General features: G+C 33.6%; 2 long non-coding RNA genes across 2 annotated transcripts in view; both read left to right on the top strand.

Annotated features, from left to right (window-relative positions):
* The window catches only part of LOC116661280, a 132,758-nt gene extending 112,978 nt beyond the window's left edge, over positions 1-19,780 (top strand). Inside the window, exon 3 of the long non-coding RNA XR_004317105.1 lies at positions 19,696-19,780. This is a non-coding gene — a long non-coding RNA (uncharacterized LOC116661280). The remainder of the gene's footprint in view (positions 1-19,695) is intronic.
* Positions 3,109-8,066, top strand: LOC116661279. Its single transcript, XR_004317104.1, has 3 exons — positions 3,109-3,119; positions 4,363-4,368; positions 7,989-8,066. It is a non-coding gene; the product is annotated as an uncharacterized LOC116661279 (long non-coding RNA).
* Positions 19,781-22,198: the final 2,418 nt, after the last annotated feature.

The following is a 22,198-nucleotide window of genomic DNA, read 5'->3' as shown; positions in this document are numbered from 1 at the left end:
ATATATATATATATAATGGTGTATTATATATATATATAATGGTGTATTATTCAGTCATAAACAAAAAGAAAATCTTGCCATTTATGACAACATAGATGAACCCGGAGTACATTACGCAAAGTGAATTAAGTCAAATAGAGAAAGACATATCTACGATCTCACTTATTTGTGGAATCTAAAAAAAAAAGCAAACCCATAAAAACAAAGAGTAGTTTGGTGGTTGCCAGAGGCAGCAGGTGGGTGGATTGAATAAGTAAAAGTGGGTAGAAACTTCCCATTATAAGATGAATAATTTCTATAGAGATTATACAGCTGATGACCATAGTTAATAATACTGTATTGTATATTTGAAAGTTACTAACAGGGTAGATCTTATCTCACTACACACAAAAAAATAACTATATGAATGATGAATGTGTTTGCTAACTTATTGTGGTAGTCATTTCTCAGTATATAATATAGTTGATCCTTGAACAATGCATGGGTTAAAGGTGCCAACCCCCGCCCAGTCAAAAACCCACATATAACTTTATTGTTGGCTTTTCTATCTGCAGTTATGCATCCTTGGATTCAAACAATTGCAGATTGTGTACTAGTGTGCTATGCATTTATAGAACAAATTTGCACATAAGTGGACCTGTGCAGTTCACACTTGTGTTGAAAAGTCAACTGTACATCAAGTCATCACATTGTACCTCTTAAATTTACACAATTTTATATGTCAATTGCATCTCAGTAAAAGTGAAAAAATAAAAATTAAAAAAGGAACGAATTAACTTTATCCTAGTAAGAAGCATATGTCTATTCTACTAACATAAACCTATTATTTTTCCAACTACGAAGTAACAACGACCTTTTCTCTTTGCCTTCTTGGCAAACAAGTCTTAGAAAGGAGTATTTCTTTTATTTTGGTGGGGGCAAAACTCAGAGTCACTTGTTTGTTGGAGTCCTAACCAAAAGCAAACTCTAATTAGGCAGAAACATGAATACTATGACAATTCCTATGCAAAGAAATATATTAAATTCGACCTGATTTCAGGAGTGTTTAGTTACTTTTTTGTGCTTAATTTATATGATAAGCAAAAGTTGATTGGCAACATCTAAGATAATATTATTACAAACAAATTTTTAAAATGTCCTTTTAACAGGAGTTTACATAAGAATATCATAAATTTCTTTTCTGCAAAGGTTTTCATATATTTCATTTTATTTCCTAAATTTTCACAATTACTCTGATCTAAGATGAGCAAAACTACTTTCTTTAGTAATATTCTTGCTGATTATTATGTAGGAGTTATCAACGTGTACTATTTTTTAGTTTATGGATCTAATATAAAATTATTAGTTAAAAAATCTAGATGATATTTCTGTGAATATTTTATAGTTTATGTAAGGATATTAACAATTCTGGTGGCTTATGTACCTTCAAAACCCAGAAATCTAAGACTGGGAGAGGTAACTTGCATTTTTAACTTTACTCAATTAATGGTAATTTCATCCAGAAGTGTAGTTTCATTACATAAAATTCAATCAGTCTGTGAATAATGCTTTGCAAGTTGAAACACTTCAAAAGAAAACTTCACTCTAATATAGCTTAATTCCTTTGATCCTTCAGAGTTGGAAAAAGATGCAAAATTAGAATTTCAAAAGAAAAATGGAATTCAAATGGTCTACGTGAATTGCTCTTGATTTTTTTCTAGTGATTTGTAAATCTTTGAGATTAAGGTGAACACTTGAAACAAAATTTGAAAAAAAAACTAAGCATCTGTGATATTGTAAAAAAGTTTATTGTAATCATGGAATATATGTAAATATCTGTCACTGCACAAAATCAAAACAAATTATTTTGTAAAGAATGAAAGAGAAAAGCACATTGACTGCTAGAAAGTCTTTCCAAAATTAGAAATTTCCTTCCCAATATACTCTCTTGAGAAACAAGGACTGTATTGAATCCCATGATGTAATAGGGATTTTAAAAAGTAGAAAATGCCAGATTAAATAAAATTTATGGTATCGAGGAATTTCACTTGTACAATATATTATTGTTAACTGTAGATACTCTGTCATACAGTAGGTCTCCAAGACTTACTCATCCTGTGTAATTGAAACTTTATACCTGCAGAACAGCAGCTCCCCACACCCCCTTACCCTCAGCTCCTGGGCACTGCCATTGTACTCCCTGTTTTACGAGTCTATCTTAGATACCTCATGTAAGTGTGATCATGTGGTATGTGTTCTTATGTGACAGCATAATGTCCTCAGAGTTCATCTGTGTTCTTATATATTGCAGAATTTGCTTCTTTTATAAAGCTGAATAGTGTTTCAGTGTGTGTGTATGAGGCAATTCCTCTGTCCCTTCATCTGTCAGTGGATAGATTGCTTCCCTATCTGGGCTATTTTGAGTAATGCTTCAACAGACATAGAAAGTCACATATCTTCTTAAGAACCTGATGTCAGTTCTTTTGGATACATATCCAGAAATGAGATTGCTAGATCATATGTTAATTCTATTTTTAATTTTTGGGGGAACATTCATACTGTTTCCCATAGTAGGTAAACCATTTTACATTTGCACCACCAGTGTACAAGGGTTCCCTTTTCTCCACATCCTTGCCAACACTTGTTATCTTTTGACTTTTTGACAGTAGCCAACCTAATAGGTATCAGGTAATGTCTCTCATTGTGGTTTTGATTTGTATTTCCCTGATAGTGATGTTGAGCATCTTTTCGTATGCATGTTGGCTATTTGCATGTCTTCTTTGGAGAAATTTCTTTGCTCATTTTAAAAATCAGATGATTAGTTTTTTGATACTAAGTTGTATGATTTCCTTGTATTTTGGTTATTAACCTCTCATCACATATATGGTTTACAAATATCTTCTCCCATTCATGGGTTGCCTTTTCCCTCTGTTTTTTCCCTTTGCTGTGAAGAAGACATGGAGTTTGATAGTCACACTTCTATGTTTTGCTTTTGTTGCTTGTGCTTTTGTTGCCATATCCAAGAAATCATTACCAAGCTCAGTGTCATCAAACTTGTTCCCTATGTTTTCTTAAAGGCATTTTATGGTTTCAAGGTGTTATGTTTAAGTCTTTAATCAGATTTCAGTTGATTTCTGTGTGTGGTGAAAGATAAGGACCTAATATCATTCTTCTGCATGGGGATATCCAGTTTTCCCAGCACTATTTATTAGAGACTATTATTTCCCCATTATGTATTTTTGGTACCCTTGTTGAATCAAATGACTATATGTGCATGGATTTATTTCTGGGCTCTCAATTCTGTTCCATTGGGCTATATGTCTGTTCTTATATCAGTGTCATACTCTTTTGTTTACTATAGCTTTGTAATACATTTTGAAATCAGAAAGTATGATTCCTCTAGCTTTGTTCTTTCCCAAGATTGCCTTGGCTAGTCTGGGTATTTTTTGGTTCCATATGAATTTTAGGATTTTCTTTTCTTTTTTTTTTTGTGCAAAATGTCATTAGAATTTTGATAGAGATTCCATTGACCTGAAAGTTGTAGATCACTTTGGATTTATAGGCATTTTAACAGTATTATCTCTTCTAATCCATGAACATGAGATGTCGTTCCATTTATCTGTATCTTACATAGTTTTTTCATTAATGTTTTGTAGTTTTCAATATACAAGCTTTCCACTTCATTGGTTAAGTTTATTTCTAAGGATTTTATAGTTTTTGATGCCATTTTAAATGGAATTGTTTTCTTGGTTTCTTTTTGAATTGTTCATTGTCAGTGAATAGAAATGCAATCGATTATTTGCATGTTGAATTATATTCTGCAACTTTACTTAATCTCTTGCTTAATTTTTTGTGGCCTCTTCAGTGTTTTCTATGTATAGTATCTTCTGCAAAGAAACAATTTTACATCTTCCTTTCTGATTCATATGGTTCTTATTTTGTGTGCCTCATTGCTTTGATTAGAACTCCAGTACTATGTTGAATAGAAGTGATGAATGTGGGTCTCCTTGTTTTGTTTTTGCTATTAGAGGAAAGTTCAGTTTTTCACTGCTGAATATGTTAGCTTTGGGCTTTTATACATAACCTTTATTATACTGAGGTAAATTCCTTTTATACCTAGTTTGTTGAGAGATTTTGCCATGAAATGGTGTTGAATTTTGTCAAGTGCTTTTTTTGCATCTATTGAGATGATTATGTGATTTTTACTCTGTGTTGAATCACATTAGTTGATTTGAATATGTTGAATAACCCTTGCATCCTGGGGATAAATTCTACTTGGTCATTGTGTATGATCATTTTATTGTGCTGTTGAATTCAGTTTGCTAGTATTTTGTTTAGGTTTTTTGCATCTGTGTTGATAAAGGATATGTGGACACTTTAAAGCCAGAGGTTTCACTTCATTCTCCTTCAAGTGAAACAGTACACCATTTATCCATTCAATGAACATATATTAAATTCCAGGAATATTCCTTACTTTAAAATGATGATGATGAATCCACATGTTTCACTTCTGCTTAATAACCTTTTTAGTTAAGAATGCAAATAGAAACCTTAATTATTTGCCTTTCCTTCTTATCCTCTACAAGCTTAAGATAAGGTATGAAAACCAGTCATCAAAACTTCTTTTCCCTAACATTTCTGTCATAAACATTTAATTTATTTACTGGATACTTTGATTTTAAAAATTACAAAATTCTAACACTGAGTAACATTTTATACATTTTATGTATTAGCCATAGTCATTGTACTAAAAACCCAATAACATGATATGCACTTTGATATATAGTAACTAGCAACAAATCTTTTGAACTTTATTCAGTTAAGTGAGGAGTGACACCATCTAGTGTCTACAACTAATGCAGTGTGTCCAGCTTTGAGGGCAAATCTTCAGGAAAAACAAATTTCAGAATTTATCTTAATACCATTAATAAGCACAGATTTTGTTTTTTTATCTAGCAAAATATGGAGACATTAATTAAAATTATCTTTCCCACCATTTTCATTTTTTATTGCCCTAATCTGCTTTCTTTCTTTCTTAGCTATTATTATTATTATTATTATTATTATTATTATTATTATTATTATTATTATACTTTTTAATTATCTCTTTACCTCAGAGTATGACTTCCTACAGGATAGACTTTGAATTTTTACTGCTAAGTACTCTATTGCCTAGATATTGCCTCATGTATAGTAAGTGATCAAAAAAGCTTGCTTAAAGAATATGTTCAATAAATGTAATGACATGAAGAATAATTGAGGATATAAGCTTGATCCTTTTATAACTCTGACATAGAAATCAAAATTAAGAATATTAAGGATATTTCTTTAGAACTCTATATATTTCTGTAAATATTAAACACACATAAACACATGCCCTCCAAGATAACATTTTGAAATATCCTTTACATTTCACTAACATCAGTGGTTTAGAGTTCAATTGAAAATCAAGCTCATTAAAGACAATAGATTTCACCAAGCACCATATTATTTAGTTTTTAGGAAGGATCCAGGATAGGCAGCAACATGGCATGGTTTTACCCAACAAAACAATGCTTCTGATTTCTTAGTCACTTGGGACTCAAGTGGTCAGAAGTGATGAAGCTGAATAGGGACACACCTTCTCAGCCCAGATAAGTCTTTAACTCTAGGATCTCTTTCCTTTTATCCCTAGAATGGTACACAAATCTGTAACATGATGACCATCTAGCCATATATTTATATCAGAGGTTTGTAACTACCTCCTCCCTTATGGTACAGCTACATCCCATACACAATATTTATACTTTACTTAAAAAATAATCTTAACCATAAGTTATAGGCATTTGATCCAGTTTAAAGACCTTGTTTAAATTTTCATCTATCTTGATTCTGGTAGTAACATTTTTGTAATCACCCTTGGGCAAATGTTTTAAGGAAGAATCAACCAAGATTCAAATCTCTAGCATCCCCTGAATTTAGAGAAAAGTCACAGAACTGGATATTAACCTTTTCTTTTCACAATTCTTGTTTTTTTCATTTTTCAGTTTCATTAGGTAGAATTGTTTTTAGTTTGACTGCACATATACAATACATTGCATGTAAATAGATATACATAATATACTGCACATATTTTTAAAATTTACATGTATGTACTGCTCATTGTTTCTAAGAATGTTTAGAGGTTTAGCTTTTTAAACTTACATAGTTAGCAAAGGAATAAAGCCAACACAAAATAAGAATTAACTCAAAAAGATAATGCACCCACTATTAACAGCGGCATTATTTATAATTGCCAAGATTGGAAGCATCCTAAGTGCACATCAATAGATGAATGGATAAAGAAGATGCAGCATATATATGTAATGGGATACAACTCACCCATAAAAAAGAAAGACATTTTGCCATTTATGACCCTTCATTCACTTTTTTTTCACTTCAAAGACCAGAAATTTATAACTGGCATAAACATTTCCATTGTATCAAAAATAACAAAATATGTAGAAATAAATTTAACCAAGGAGATTATCTATACTCTGAAAACTGTAAAACATTGATGAAGGAAATTGAAGATGATAAAAAGAAACTAAGATATCTTGTGCTCTTGGATTGGAAGAATCAACATTATCAAGATGGCCATACTACCCAAAGCAAAGCAATCTATGGATCCAATGCAACCCCTGTCGAAATATTCACAATGGTCTTCACAGAACTAGAACAAACAATTCCAAAATTTATATGTAACCATAAAAGACCCTGAACTGCCAGATCAATCTTTCATAGTTTTTTCTTCTCTTTCTTTTCTTTTTTTTTTTTTTTTTTTATCTTGTGGTTTGATGACTAGAGGAGTTCCTTTAACATTTGTTGTAAAGCTGGTTTGGTGGTGCTGAATTCATTTAGCTTGTGTTTATCTGTGAAGCTTTTGATTTCTCCATCAAATCTAAATGAGAACCTTGCTGGATGGAGTATTCTTGGTTGTCAGTTTTTCCCTTTGATCACTTTAAATATATCATGCCATTCCCTTCTGGCTTATAGAGTTTCTGCTGAAAAACTAGCTGATAACCTTATGGGAGTTCCCTTGTATGTTATTTTTTGCTAGTTTTAATATTTTCTCCTTATCCTTAATTTTTGTCAACTTGATTTACTGTGTTCCTCTTTGGGTTGATCTTTTGTGGAACTCTATGTGCTTCTTGAACTTGGGTGACTGTTTCCATTCCCATGTTAAGGAGGTTTTCAGTTATTATCTCTCCAAAAATTTTCTGAGGTTCTTTCTCTCTCTCCTCTTTCTGGGAACCCTGTAATGTGAATATTAGTGTGCTTCATGTTATCCCAGAGTTCTCTTAAACGATCCTCATATCTTTTCATTCTTTTTTTCTTTTTTCTGTTCTGCAGTAGTGATTTCCACTAATCTGTCTTCTAGTGCATTGATCCATTCTTCTGCGTAATTTAGTCTATTGTTAGTTCCTTGTAGTGTGTTACTCATTTCAGTGATTTTATTCAACTCTGTTTACCTATACTTTATATACCAACTCTTTGCTAAAAACTTTGCTCTGTGTATCTATATGCCTCTTGATTTCTCTGAACATCCTCACCATCATTACTTTAAACTCTTTCTTAGATAAATTGCCTATCTCCTCATCACTTATTTCTTTTTCTGAGATTTTATCTTGTGCCTTGGCCTGGGAGATATTCCTCTGCCACCTCATGTTGTCTTTCTATTTGTAATTTTAGGTAGGTTAGTTACGTTTTTTGACTTTGGAGAGGTGGCCCTCTGTGGGAGATGCCCTATGTGTCCCAGCAGTACACTCCTGTCTTGTTACCCAAGGGCCAGGGTCCAGCTGGTCCCAGGGTAGAGTCTGGACTGTGTTTGTGAATTCCTTCCACAGGCTTTGGGATTACTGTTTTCTTATTTCTAGTATCTGCCCCTGGTGGATGAGGCTGGACTAGAGGCTTATGCTGGTTTCCTGGCAGGAGGAGCCAGTGCCTGCCCACTGCTGGGTGAAGCTTGATCCTGGACCTCTGATGTCCAGAGGCATTTGTGGCTCAGGAGGTCTGCTGATGGGTGGAGTTGTATTCCCACCCAGTATATTGTGTGTCCTGAGGCTTCCCTACAGGCTTTCGGGTAGGGTAGGCCTTGGTGCTAATGATCCAATCAAGACATCAGCCTCTGGGAATGCTCATGTAGATGAACACTCCCAGAATGTCCGCCATCAGCTTTTATGTCCCCTGGGTGAGCTGCAGCCATCTCCTATGTCCCCAGGAGACCTTCCAAAACCAGCAGGCAGGCCTGGCTCAGGTTCCTATGAAATCACTTCCTCTGCCTTTGGACCTGGTGCACGTGAGATTCTGTGTACACTTCTTAAGAGAATGAACTCTGTTTCCCTCAGTCCCATGGGGCTCCTGGAGCCAAGCCCTGCTGGCTTTCAAAACTAGACATCCTGGGGTCTTCTCCTCCCAGTGCTGGAACCCTGGGCTGGGGAACCTGACATCAGGCCCAGAATTCTCACTCCTATAAGAGGGTCTCTGTGACCAGTTATTCCTCAGCCTGTGAGCTGCCCATCCGGGGGTATGGGGCCCAATTATATCGTGAGTATGCCGCTCCTACCATCCTGCTGTGGTTCCCTCTTTGTGTTTCCAGTTGAAGAAGATCTTTTTTGCTAGGTTCCAGTCTTTTTTCATTGTTTGTTTAGCAGTCAGTTGCCTTTTCATACTTTTAGATATGTGAAAAATTGGAAGAAATTTTCAGATATTGTGCAAATATCTAAATGTTAATGTTTCTAAGATTGTAAATAGAAAATCGTACTTTTAAATTAAACTTTTTAAACCAGGAATACTATTTAATGTTTAAAAATTTAGTATTTATAATAGTTATAAAACATTCTAAAAATAAGCCTAAAATACAGGTCTAATGACCAATATTTTAATGAGAAAAAAAAGTATGAGAAAATGGAAAGATGTGTGAGAACAAAAATTGACAAGTCTTTCTAACATACTTTAAACAAATATCAGTAGGAATGAAAAGGAATAATGGAAAATATACAACAAATCAGAGTGAAACATTATTAGAAATAGAAAGTGACCAATCATAAGACAATAATGTAAGACACTAGGAGGAACGTTCTGTTCCAGATAACTCAGATGCTGAAAGAAACCAGACTTGATAGCTATTGTGAGGTTATTAATCACATGGGTGCCTTTTTGTTCAATGATGGCTAAAGGAGAAATTCATATACGGTGATGTGGATATATTTTCTTCCAGATGGACTGAATGTTGATGAAAACATTGTTGATAATGAAAGAGAAATTTAAATTGAAGTGATAATTATAAAGAAAAGAGAATCTGTAAAGGGCTTTTTAAAGTGAGTTGAACTAATTGCAATAGGAAAGGTTTCTGCAACACTTAGAGAAGAGTAAAATTAAAGGAGTATAACTTCATTTGATCTACAATCTTTCTCTAATATTCTATTTTCACAATTCATATTAGGAGTTAGCAAGTTTGAAGATGTGTTACATACTTGAATTGGAATTCATTTTTATTACCTACTTTGAAAGTTTGTATTCTTCAGAGAATTTTCATTACTGCTGTTCATTGATATCATAAGGATAACCTATGGTATTCAAAAAGTCCAGCACCTTTTTGTTTGTTTCTTTTAAAAAAAAAATACATGTTCTTTATGTGGTCTGTTGTGTGGAAGAGGACAATATTAAAAACAATTAGTCAGAATAACTACTGTCCTTCATAGTAAAGACTAGTGTTCCATTCACCTGCCCTTTACTGTCCTGAGTTTGTCCTGAATTCATATCTGGAAACATGAACTTTATCATGAGCTCCCAAGAGTTTGTCAGATCTTGATAGAAAATAGACAAAATACAAAGAAGGAAAAAACTTCCAGGTACCTACAGTTTCCCCACAGTCTAAAATTAAGTTTTGTTTCCCATTAAAGATGTTAACCACATAGGACATAAAGAAAATAGTTAAGTATAACCTAATAAGCATACTATAGTCTTTCCAACCACAAGAATAATCAGCTTTCCAAAATTATTTGGACAAAATTTAATCTGAAGTAAATGAAATTGCCTAGAAAGTCAGCAGGCATTATTTTTGCTAAAGCAAAGCAGAGGAAATTTTGAGAAATACAGAATTCTACCCCAGCTTGATTTCTTGTCTTAAAGCTAAAGCTTCTTATTGGATAAATAATAAAGTTGGAAGTACCACACTTCCTGACTTCAAAACACATTACAAGGCTGTAATAATCAAAGCTGTATTGTATTGGCATGGAAACAGACATAATAGAACCATGGAATAGAATAGAAAGCCCAGAAATAAATCCATGCATATACAGTCAACTAATCTTCAATGAAGTTGCCAAGAATACACCATGAGGAAAGGATAGTTTTTTTAAAAAATTATGTTGAGAAACCTGGATGTTCACACGCAAAAGGATGGAATGAATCCTTATCTTACAGTATACACAAAAATCAACTGAAAATGGATAAAGGTTTAAACATAATGTTTGAAAACATAAACTCCTTTAAGAAAATACAAAGAGAAATCTGCTCGACATTGGCCTTAGCAATTGTATTTTGGGATATGACACTAAAAGCACAGGCAACAAAAGCAAAAATAAATAAGTAGAACATCAGACTGAAAAGTTCTGCACAGCAAAAGAAACCATCACAAAATTCAGGGGCAACCTACAGAATGGAAAAAATATTAATAAACATAATAAAATCTTGATATCCAAAGTATGTAAGGAATTAAAGTCAAAAGCAAAAAAACAAAACAAAAACAAAAACACAATAACAGCAGCACTCTAATAACCCAATAAAAAATGGGCAAAGGACCTGAATAGACTTTTTTTTCAAGGAAGACATACAAATGCCCAGCAGGTTATGAAAAGGTGCTCAACATCACTAATAATCAGGGAATTGCAAATCCAAACCACAGTGAGTTATTACCTCAAAACTATTAGGTTGCCTGTTATCAAAAAGTCAAAGGATAACAGGTGTTGGCAAGAATATGGAATAAAAATAACACTTGTACACTGTTGGTAGAAATGTAAATTGGTACAGCCGTTGTGGAAAATGGTATAGAGATTCCCCCCAAATTAAATACAGAATTAGCATACCATCCAGTAGTTGCTCTTCTAAATATATATACAAAGGAAATAAAATAACTTCCTTGAAGAGGTATCTATACTACCATTTCATTGTAGCATCATTCACAATAGAAAAGGTATGAAAACAATCTAGTTGAATATTAATGGATAAATGGATAAAGAAAAGGTTACATATATATTGTAGGGGAGGCAAAATTCTACCTCTACAACTCTTAAGGTTTTTAGGATGGGCCTAGGAATTAAACTGCCATAGAACATATTAACAACAGAAAAGCACACAAATTTACTTAATGTAAGTTTTATGTGACATGGAAAGCCTCACAAAGAAATTAAAACCCAAGGAAGTGGCAAAACCTGCATGCTTTCACACTAGCTTGAACAAAGAGGCAATTCTGAGAAAGTAAAGTATATGAGAAGGCTAAAGGAAGATAAAAATTATTTCAGTTTGTACAGAATTCTCTTGGCCACAACATTCTGTCCTTGATAATAAGAATGTTTCTTTCTGGTATAGGGAGAACATACTTCATATGAGAATTTTGTCTCCTGCTTTCAGGAAGATAAAGGGGAGGTTCAGAGTACCTTTCTCATACCTGCTTTTTAAAAAATATGTCTTTAGCCCAAAATTATTCTTATGTCATTCTCATACCTGCTTTTAAAAAATAAGTCTTTAGCCCAAAATTATTTTTGTGTCAATGAGGCATATTCTATGATGGCATATTCTGGTTTCCTTCAGTAAATAATAGAATATTTTTTGGCAACAACAAGGATGAACCTGGAGGATATTACCCTAGATGAAATAAATTAGACACAGAAAGATAATTACTGCATTGTCTCATTAACATATAAAATCGAAAAAAGTCAAATTCGTAAAAATAGAGTAGGATGGTAGTTATCAGTGACTGAGGGGGCAAGGGAAATGTAGATATATTGGTTAAATGGTACAGACTTTCAGTTATAACATTAATAAATTCTGATGACTAAGTACAGCATGGTGACTATAGTTAATAGTGTATTGTTTACTGGAAATATGCTAAAAGAGTAGATCTTAAGTGTTTTCATACACACACATATAAAAGGAACTGTGAGGTGATGGAGATGTTAATTAGCTTGATTATGGTATTTATTTTGCAATGTATACTTATACCAAAACATGTTGAACACATTAAATATATACAATTGTTATTTGTCAGTTATACTTCTATAAAGCTGGAAAAAAGAGAAATGTAAAGCACCTATATTGAAAAGAAATAATTAAAGTATCTTTATTAAAAAATGACATAAATGTTTATGCAGAAAATCCAACTGAATTATAAATAAGCTATTATAACTAAAAAACCAGTTCATCAAGTTTGAAGGGTACAAGATACATTAGATATAATGTTTTGTAAAGATGCAAAGCAAAGAAAATTCATTAGAGAAAGGACAGTTTTTACAGCAAATGGTTTTGAAACAAATGGATATTGACAGGCAAAAAAAAAAAAACAAACTTTATTCCATATCTCACATAAGAACACAAGTTAACTCAAAATTAATCATGAACTTAAATTCGAAACCTAAAACTGTAAAACTTCCAGAGTAAAACATAGAAGAAAACCTTCATAATCTGAGTTAGGAAAAATATTTTTTATATATAATGCCAAAAGCACAATCCATAAAAGAAAAATAAATGCTGAATTGGACTTCATTAGATTCTAGGACATCTGCTTTTCAAGAAAACCAAACCCAAACAAACAAAACACTGTCAAAAAATGAAAAAGAAAACTGCAATATTGCAGAAAATATTTGCTTTTAGGGATATTTTAGGGATAGTTCCTTTTATATGTGTGTGTATGAAAACACTTAAGATCTACTCTTTTAGCATATTTCCAGTAAACAATACACTGTTAACTACAGTCACCATGCTGTACTTAGTCATCAGTGTTATCTTCCTATACTTCTGATTTTTTCATGTTTTTATTGTATTGTCTTCTTCTATTTTGCTTGTCTAAACATATATATTTAAATCCTTTGATTTCTTTACATATTGTGTGCCCATTAACATAGATTTATAATTATATTTTATGCATGTCTTTTAAATCATAAAAAGAAAAAGTGAGGAGTGACAAACCAAAACACAATAGTGTTGGCGTTTTTGCTTATTTATGTAGTTACTGATATTAGTGTTGTTTTCTTCATATGGATTTGAGTTAGTGCCTAGTGTCCTTTCATTTCTGCCTGAAGAACATTTTCTTAGCATTTCTTGTGGGGCAGGCCTACTAGCAAAGAATTCTCCTAGTTTTTATTTTTCTGGGAATATCTTAATTTCTCCTTTTTTTTTAAGGATAGTTTTGCTGGATGTGTAATTCTTGTTTGACAGTATTTTCTTCAGCACTTTAAAAAGGTCACCCCACTACCTTTGGCCTCTAGGATTTATGCTGAGAAATTAGCTGTTATCTTATTGAGAAACCCTTGTATGTGATAAGACTCCTCTTTTGCTGCTTTCAAGACTTTCTGTCTCTGGCTTTCAACAGTTTAGTTAAAATGTGTCTCATTGTGAATTGCTTTGTGTTTGTTCTTCTTGAAGTTCTTTGAACTTTTAGATGTGTAGATCCACTTCTCTAACCAAATCGGGGAAGTTTTCAGCCATTATTTATTCAAATATTCTTTCTGACCCTTTCTCTCCTTGCCTTCTGGGATTCCCATTATGCATATATATTGGTATTCTTCCTGTTGTCTCACAATTTCTTAGACTCTGTTCATCTTCCTTCAGTCATTTTACTTTCTGCTCCTCTGACTGGATAATTTAAAATGACCTTTTTAAAAACTTTTCTGGATTCTTTCTTCTGCCTGCTCAATCTTCTATTGAAAACCTCTAGTGAATTTTTTTTGTTTTTATTTTACTAATTGCACTTTTCAACTCCAGAATTTCTTTTCTGTTCTTTTTTATAATCTTTGTTGATAGTCTCTATTTGTTGAGACATTTTTCTCCTGGTTTCCTTTAGCTCTTTGAAAAAATTTTAACATAGCTGATTTAAAGTATTTCTTTGGTAAATCAAATGTCTGTGATACTTCAGGGACAGTTGCTGTTACTTTATCTTGTAAATGGACCTACTTTCTTGTTTCTCTACATGCTTTTGCAATTTTTATGGAAAACTGGAAATTTTGAGTATCGTGGTAACTTTGGAAATCAGACTTCTTTTCCTTGGGCTTTTTTTTTTGTAGTTTGTTGTATGTTGTAGTTGTTTATTTAGTGACTTTTCTAAAGTCTGTATTTTTTTGTCCTGTGGGCCCTCTGAAGTCCCTGTTTCTTTAGTTTGTGTGAAAGGAAGGAAGGAAGTGATGTAGGGAGGGATGGAGGGAGGGAACCTGGCTGGCTTATTTGATCTTTGCAGACTGGCTTTCTGTTGGGGCACTGCTTTAACATGTAGCCAGGTTATTTACAACTGTGATGTGGCATTCATTTTCTCCTTTGGCTGAGCCTAGAAATCAGCCAAAGAATAAAAGCTTGAGGTCTTCTCAGGTCTTTTCTGAGCACGTATTCGGCCTGAAAATTCATTTGTCTATCTAAATCCCCCCCATGTACGTGGATAGTTTTCACTAAGTTTCCCCAGATCTCCCTTCCAGGCTTTCAGCATGCCTATTATCTGCCTCAAAAGGCCAAAACAAATAGTTTCTTGAAGAATAAGGTCTGCTCTGGTTTCTCTCTGGAAACTGAGACCAGCATTTCTCTAGTGATGGAGGCTGATATCTCTCAGGCCACTGTCTTGCCAGTGAGGCTAAGGGGCAAAGGTGGTAAAAATGCTGCAAATGTTTGCTTGTATTTTCAAGTTACCTTTTACTTGATTCAGCATTTGTTCAGTTTCTCTAAACCTTTAACTGCTTTCCAGAGATTGGACAAAGTTTACTCTGACTGTTTTTGCTCTATTTTTCAGTGTTTCTGTGGATTTATGAATGCTTGGAACTACTTAGTCTGCTATTTCACTAACATTCTTTCCATCTTTTAAATTGCATCCACATTTAAAAAAATTAGTTGCTTGTTTATTTATTATTTACTATTCAAGTTAGAGCCATTTTCTGCTGTCTAATGACCTTTAGTTGTCTATTCACGTTTAAAAGTGAGAAAAAAAGAGTTTATCTGAAATACCGTGCACATGCATAGGACTTGTTACATGCAGGGTTCAGTGTTAGAGTATTATCTGTTTGCATCATTACATTAGCAACCTCCTGGTGTATCTTTAGTTCTTTCATCTGTGGCTGATCAGTTCACAAGAATAAAATTTTCCAGGCATCTCAGAAGATAAGCTTGGCAATTGTAATTTCGAGGGTCATGTAAAAGAAAGGTGTTGAAGTTATTTCAACATTCAATAAGCATATGTTCACTAAGTCCTCTTAATGCACTAAGCATATGTTCACTAAGTCCCCCTGTAATGCACATGGGGCTTCCCATTATGGAACCCCTCTGTTTTTTTGGTGAGACATTGAGTGCTTTAGTTACCTATCTTCAGGAAATCATTAGTCAGTCCTCCAGATGTTAGCTCAATCTTTACCCTCAGTTTTACAAGTATAACGTGACGCATTTGGAAGTTCCCCACTGCTAGCTAAAGATGAAGATTTCTTATGTCTGCTGTCAGTTACTACCAGCCATCTGCTTTCCACCTACAAGTTTTGCTGTGGTTCCTTCTCTCATTTTCTCCATTCTTGTGGACTTACTTCTTTGAAAATACTACTTTTAATAATTACTATTATTTTAGTAGAATTTATTGGTGGAGAGGAGCTGGATGTGTTTTTAAACCACCATCTTTATTCTGAAGTCTATTTGCAGGATTTCTCGTTAATCCCCTTTTCTCTATTTCTTGAAGTTGAATTAAGAACTCGTTTCTAGGATTTAAGTTGTAGAAATTTTAAGAGAATTCTTAGGATAAATGGTAGAAATAAATATGACAAAGTACCCAGAGGAATCTCTGTCTTATGAATAGTCTTACTAGATACGTTGAATATCATTGTGCAGTTTTACTTTAAAATAATGTTTTAATTCATTACTAATCCTTTATTAATGTAACTTAGAGAGTAAAGATTAGACCAGGCTCTAAGTACAGAGAGCATTTGACTTAGCATTTAAAGACATCCAAAGGGAAGCATAATCTCAGACAGCTCATCTAATGGAAGTTTAGTTGATTCTTCCTCAACTGCATTTTATCAGTTTATTCCTTTACTTTTATCCTCACATCATATTGATAATGAGCTAAGTCTTTAGTTTCATTTTATTTTTTAATCCATTGTTTTATATAAATCTATCAAGTTAACTTGTAGGGAAAAACATTTCAAGACAATGGATTGTTTGATTGCTGGGTTAGATCATTAGTGAACTCTTTAATTTATAAAATTAACATGAAGTTCTCTTCTGCACGGTCAAAATTAGTTATTTTATTTCACTACTACAGTAATTTTTTAAAATCCTTTTAAATATAGGTATTTTTCATGACTTCTAAGGAACTTTTTTTCTTGTTAAAGTTTAGCTTATTTAAATAAATGTATTTCAAAAATCAGTGAAATGGAAAATATGATTGACTTGTTCAAGCAAAAAGTAATTAAATGCTTGAATTGTTAACTCTTGATGACAAATTAAAAAAACTAATAAAATTAAATGTGTGGTGTCAAAATGAACAAAAAGTAAAACATCAAACAGAAAAAGAAAACCAAGATCAAAGGAATAAATAGACTATACAAATATTGTAAATCAATGAATACCACAATCTCAACTAGTAATGATGCTTACATTAAAACTGTGGAGCTACACTGTAGGGAGTTATAGGAAGAATGCTTAAAAAGGTAATTATTTGTGTATCATAGTGAACTAAATACAGTATTAGGGGTTTAGATAAGACTTTTCAATATCGCCTATCAGGGTTTCTTAGAAATAAATCTCAGTGATGCCTTCTCTGTGCTCAATTCAGGACTCCGTTTTTTAAGTCTTACATTTGTCAGAGATCCTCTCCAGTCTTGGTGCCTTAGCTTGCTTTCCTTTTCCTCCTGTTAAATTAGTCTTTAGTTTTGTTTTGATGAAAAAAGAGCTTAAGAATAAAATGTATTTTAAAAGGCTAGGCACTTCAGAATGGGAAAGGTGAAGTCTGATAGAGGCGATGACCTGATAAGAGAAGGTGGTTTTCTCCTCTCAACTCAATTTCAAGTCTGAATTGCAAAGCTAGTCATGGTGATCTTCAGAACCATCCAGATCAGTATTAATATCTAAGTGGTTAAATACTGAGATCGGGTAGAGAGAGAGAGAGGTTTAGATAGGAAGACACAAGCAGTGATAAATTGTCAGTCACAGCCATCATAAGGAAATGTCAGAATCAGATTTTCTGGAAGGTCCATTCAGCTTGATATATCATAAAATTATTCACTATCTTTTTTAATCTTTTAATGTTGGTATATTCTGCAGTAATGTATCTTTTTTTCATTTGTATGTGTGTAATTAACCTGTCTTACAGATCATGTAGTTTGTTGTTGCTTGCTATTTTTTGTTTTTATTTTTAATCTATTACAAACTCAGTCTCTTGATGAGATTACTTAGTTCATTACATTTAATTGTTCAAAATATACTTTAGAAAGATTAGAAGGGCAGCATTTTAAACTAGAATTCTGAGGAGGGAATACATATTTTGAGAAGAAATTAATTCCTGTTGGAGAAAGTAAAATAAATTAGATGGGTTAATTCTACTAGAATGAAACAGAGACACTCTTTAAAGAAAGAAAGTTAGGAAAAAAATATATATTTTTCTCTCAAATATTTCTTTTAGAAACTCTAGAACAAAGAAATATAAACTAAGCCTCAAGGAATGACATGCCTCCTCAGTTTAAAATATTTCTTCTTTCTTTTTCACAGATGTTCACATAGTCTTCAAGGTAGCTTTTGCCTTTAGAACACTGAAGTCTAATTATTTTAAAATAAGATGTCTTTCTTATGAAAAATAGCAGTATTTGGTTTGTGTTAGTACAACAGAGCTTTAATGCATGGCTGTATTAACTCATGAATCCCAGACTCCCTAGTCCAACACTTACCTATAAACTTCAGAAATCCCCTCACTGATCACTTTGCATTATCCTTTTTTCACCTTCTTCGTCACTTCTACTCCACCGTAGACACCCACAGATACATACACAGACACATTATGTTTTTTCCACCATATCTGAATACAAACTTTCTTTGAAATTCAGAGGAAGGGTCTGTGGCTATGATAGATCCCTTTCTGTTGCTTTGCCACATTAGAAACTTATGGTTGAGCTTCTTGGTTCTTTTCAGGATTTTGGTGGCATCATGGGAATTAACAGGCCCATTTGTAGAAAACTGTCAGTACTCTTTATTTGATACTTGCTTTTAAATTCCAAATTATTATTTTGTGATATATTTTTCATGTCCCTGAAAATTCAAATTTGAGCCCTGGCTAAACTTACTAATGGCTCAAGGCAGTCTTCCAGAATGCGTAGTAGTTCCATCTTATATAGTATAATATCACTTCTCCTAAGTTTACATATCTTTCATTACATTTCACCTATTTGATCCTCGATATTCTTCTTATGGCTCTGACAATTTACCGACTATGATGTTGTGAGAGTGAGAAATTTATATTGTAAAAGCATTCTTTGTGTGTGTAACCAAACTCTTTCTTCCTCTTTTTAGAACCAGAATGCTAGTGGGGTTTTCATAACCTGTTAATGTTCACCTTCAGAAATATCATATCATTTCCACTCAGTCTAAAGGCAGAATTTCAGTGCTTTATAATAAGATACTCAATTAAGAATGATTATGAATTTCCATTCCAAGATAAAATATAGCTACAAAATGATTTTTCTTTTGAATAAGAACAAAAATAATCATCAGTGTCCTGATCTATTTTATACTTGAAAATTCTCAAGTCAGATAAAACTTAATTGATTTTTATTTTATGTCCAATAAAAACATATTTTTATTTGAAGAATCTCCCATTCCTTTATAGCCTTCTCTTTTTGCCAGTCTTCCCACATGTTCACTATCAAGGCTTACCCAGAGATCTTTGATTATAAACCTTTTTCTTTATATTTTTTTATTGAGTTATAGTCAGTTTACAATGTTGTGTCAATTTCCAGTGTAGAGCATAATTTTTCAGTTATACGTGAGCATACATATATTCATTGTTGCATTCTTTTTTGCTGTGAGCTACCCCAAGATCTTGTATATATTTCCCTATGCTATACAGTATAATCTTGTTTATCTATTCTACATATGCCTGTCAGTTATGACTGTAAACCTTGAACTAAGTCAAAGAAGGTTTTGAATGTTAGGAGAAGGAAACTGGGGACTTGGAGTAGCGTGCCCGCCACCTTAAGTGAGAACTGAACCTTTCCTTGGAGTCCTGGCGGTGGGGGGGCAATGTTATTAATCAGTTTTCTAGTAGACATTGCTCCCAACGTTTCCCTTGCTACAGAACCTTGATATTTATAGAACTGAAATGTGTTTAACTATAGAAGAAGAGTCATAATTTAGTCTGTTTGCTTCAAGTTAATCTCATTTTAATTTCTACATTTCCCAATCTCCTTTGCAGCAAGCATTCTGAATAACAATTACTCACACAGATTTGTGTTTTTGTTTTTTCCCTAGTGGTGTGGTTCCTCCTGTGTTGCAGTGTTCCCAGCAGTCTTGATTCTCTGATCCTGGTATCCTAATCACTGGATCACACCTCAGGTGAGTCTTTCTAAACTCACTAAGTAACAGTATTATACTCATATATCCCCAGTTTGCTGACAGTGGCAAAATTAGAGCCCTGGCGTGTAGAGTCAGCTAAGTAGTTCTAGGAATCATTGAGGATCCAGATTAGAACTCATTCCTCTAGTCTTTCCAGATTTTGTAAGCATCTAATTCCAGTATTAAATCCTTTTCTGCTTAAAATGCTTAGAAAGGCTTGTGTTTCCTCGACTGAGCTCTGTTGATACAGCCATACACTTGTTTTTGCAGATATGGTTAGCCATGTGACACAGTAGTTGACAAAGTTATTGGAAGTTTGTTGGATCCTTCTGGTAAAGATTGTTTTAAGATGAAAGATATAAGGGTATGAAAAGAAGTAGTTGAGCTGTCCTGCTCCTTTCTTTCCTTCTGTTCCTCATTCTCCCTTTGATCTTTGTTATGTGTCTTAATATTATAGCAGCTGTCTTGCAAATGTGGTTACCAGATGGATGAGGATCAAAGGGATAGTAGAGAAGGATGGGAAAAGCCTGAGTCCTTGATGATGTCACTAGGCTGCTAAAGATCTGGACTGACTACTGGATTTGGCATTGTTAGGTTTCCTGTCATGTGCTGGAAAAAAATAATTTCTAATTGATAAGAATGAATTACCTGTTGACTTTCTCATGGTGCTGTATCAAAAGAAAAGGAAATAAAATTCTCTAATGAAGCAGATGCTCTCAGTGCCCAACTCATGTCCCTCAGACTTTACCTTCCAAGTGAACCTTACCCAGCCAGGGTTAGTATCTCTCTCCTTGAGGACTTTTCTTGAAATTTCGGAAGGCTTCCTTCCCCCTCCTAGAGCAGGAAGGAAGTACCAAGGAACCAGTGCCTCCAAGAGTACCCCCCCCCCCCAACTAGTGACTCTCAGAAATTGCTGTATAAATACACCAACTTCCCAGTCTCTTGGCAGAAAAATTCTGAGGCATGTTGTTTCACACAGTTCCCAGGCTTGCTCACTGTATTAATTTGCTTAATACTGATTCTTTATGGGTTGTCTCCTTTCTCTGTACCTTCTAAGTTGAATAATTACACCTGATTTCTTGTCTCATAATATGTTTCTGAGGGAATCCAAGCTAAAATACCTAGCTTGAAGGCAAATTGAGAATGTCAGATAAAAGAGGTTCTCCTGGTTCAAAGAGCAGTGCAGAGTCTTGTGGAAGCCATCTGAGGTTTCATCTCTGACTCCAGCTTTTCAAAGACTCAGTTCCTTTTGATTTTGATACATTATTTCAACTTTGACTGTATATTGATGATTCCCATCATGAGTCCTAATGGATACCTTTATACAAGTTTTATCCCTCGCTGCTGTCAGTACAATCTATGATTAGTCTACTGACTTGAGTCTACTACTGCTTCCAAAGACAACTTAATTTTAATTCAGTTAAAAGACTATTTCCCTATCTTTTAAATGCCTGTAACTTAAAATAGAATTTTAAGTTCTCCATAGTCAAGTGTCTGCTGTTTCCATGAATTCAAACCACATGACTTTTTATATGCATATGTGCAGGCAAAATGGGTAGACTTTATTGTGGAGTTAAAGAAAAAAATCCCTTTCAACATAAAAATGTTTCCCTTCTTTGTTTGCTAAAGTGTTTAAAGAAATCTGAGAAAGGTTTCTTAAGGTAACAGGGCACTGTATCAGAATTACGATACTTTGTTTCCAAGAAAGAACAAATCTGAGCTAGCCAGTGCATCACTGAGGATGTGTTCATTTAAAATATTACTGTGCATTGTCACCTGTCGTATAGAAATGACCCTGTAGAAGTTTCATTTCAATGAGACGGAAAAAGAAGGAGAGGACTGGTGAATTATATGCCACTCAGGATAACTACTGTATAATCATGGAGGACCTTGGGGAGAACATGGAGGTCTGGGTGTCCTGCACACAGAGAAAGATGATGAAATGAAAATCAAGTTAAAGGTGATAGTTACTGAACAACTCTGTCGAAGGGCTACCTTTGTACTAGATTACATGGGAAAAAAGTTTTTTGAGTAAGTAAGAAAACAGAATAATAAGCTAGAGCTAATCTTTGCATCATTTAACCTCCATTTCCTCTTCATAGCACACCTGAATTATGGAATAAGCATAAAACATTTTGCTTTTACAAGAAAAGTTGTTGTTTTTTGGTTTTTTGACAGAAAGGACTCAGGTGAAAAGTACATTTAAAAATCCAATTTAGAGGGGCAAAATGCAGGAAACTATTTTATTTTGTATTGGTGGAAACTGTGTCCCATGCAACTAAGCACATTCGACTGTGTTAATCTTTTATCAAAGCAAGGCCAAGAAAACTAGTTAGCTTATTGCAGAGCGGTTTTTTTTTCCCCACACAAAAAAATTTCATTTTCATGTGTTTTACGTCATGATAAACATGTCTGATTT

The sequence above is a fragment of the Camelus ferus genome, chromosome 3, assembly GCF_009834535.1.
Source record: "Camelus ferus isolate YT-003-E chromosome 3, BCGSAC_Cfer_1.0, whole genome shotgun sequence".
Taxonomy (NCBI): Eukaryota; Metazoa; Chordata; class Mammalia; order Artiodactyla; family Camelidae; genus Camelus; species Camelus ferus.
This window is presented reverse-complemented; position numbering and strand designations above follow the sequence as displayed.